This window comes from Hemitrygon akajei, chromosome 32 (assembly GCF_048418815.1).
Source record: "Hemitrygon akajei chromosome 32, sHemAka1.3, whole genome shotgun sequence".
Classification (NCBI taxonomy): domain Eukaryota; kingdom Metazoa; phylum Chordata; class Chondrichthyes; order Myliobatiformes; family Dasyatidae; genus Hemitrygon; species Hemitrygon akajei.
The window spans coordinates 34,177,196-34,178,706 of record NC_133155.1 but is presented as its reverse complement, the minus strand read 5'-3'; positions in this window follow the sequence as shown (position 1 = coordinate 34,178,706).

Sequence of the window (1,511 nt, the reverse complement as noted above, 5' to 3'; positions counted from 1 at the left end):
GACTGCGGACACAGTGCACGACATTGTGCACAGTGAATGACTGCGGACACAGTGTACGTCAATGTGCACAATGAAGGACTGTGTACACAGTGTACGACATTGCGAGCTGTGAGTGACTGCAGACACAGCATTCAACATTGCGCACGTTGAGTGAATGAGGTCGCAGCGTACGACATTGCGCACTATGAGTGACTGCGGAGACAGCGTACGCCATTGTGCACGGTGAGTGACTGCAGACACAGCGTACGACATTCGAAACAGTGAATGTCTGCAGATGCAATGTACGACTTTGTGCACGGTGAATGACTGCGGACTCTGTTCGACTTTGTGCACGGTGAATGTCTGCGGACACAGTGTACAACATCGTGCACGGTGAATGACTACAGTCACAGTGTACGACATTTGACACAGTCAATGACTGCGGACACAGTGGACAACGTCGTGCCCAGTGAATGACAGTGGAAACAGTGGATGACATTGTGCCCTGTGAAGGACTGTGGACTGATTGAACGACTATGTGCCCGGTGAATGACTGCGGACACTGTGTACGTCATTCTGCACGCTGAATGGCTGTGGACACGCTGTACGACATTCAACACAGTCAATGACTGCGGACACAGTGGACGACCTTGTGCCCAGTGAGTTACTGCAGATACAGTGTACGGCATTGCGCACGGAGAATGACTGCAGTCACAGTGTACGACATTCGACACAGTCAATGACTGCGGACACAGTGGACAATGTCGTGCCCAGTGAATGACAGTGGAAATAGCGGACAACATTGTGCCCAGTGAAGGACTGCGGACTCTGTGTTCGACATTGTGTAAGGTGAATGACTGCGGACACAGTGTACAACATTCGAAACAGTGAATGTCTGCGGACACAGTGTACGACTTTGCACACGGTAAAGGACTGGAGACAGTGTACTACATTGCGCACAGTGAAGGACTGGACACAATGTATGACATTGCGCACAGTGAGTGACTAAGGACACAGTGTACGACATTGCGCACAGTGAGTGACTGCGGACACAGTGTACGACATTGCGCACGCTGAATGACTGCGGACACAGTGTACGACATTGCGCACGCGGAATGACTGCGGACACAGTGTAAGACATTGCGCACAGTGAATGACTGCGGACGCTGTGTACGACATTGTTAATGGAGAATGACTGTGGACACAGTCTACGAGCTTGTGCATGGTGAATGACTGCGGACACAGTGTACGACATTGTGCACGGTGAATGATTGCGGAATCTGTGTTCAACTTTGTCCATGGTGAATGTCTGCGGACACAGTGTACTTCATTGTGCGCGGTGGATGGCTGCGGACACAATGTACGACATTTGACACAGTCGTTAACTGCGGACACAGTGGACGACCTTGTGCCCAGTGAGTTACTGCGGACACAGTGTACGGCTTTGCAGATGGAGAATGACTGCGGACACAGTGTACGACTATGTGCACAGTGAATGACTGCGGAATCTGTGTTCGAAATTGTGTAAGGTG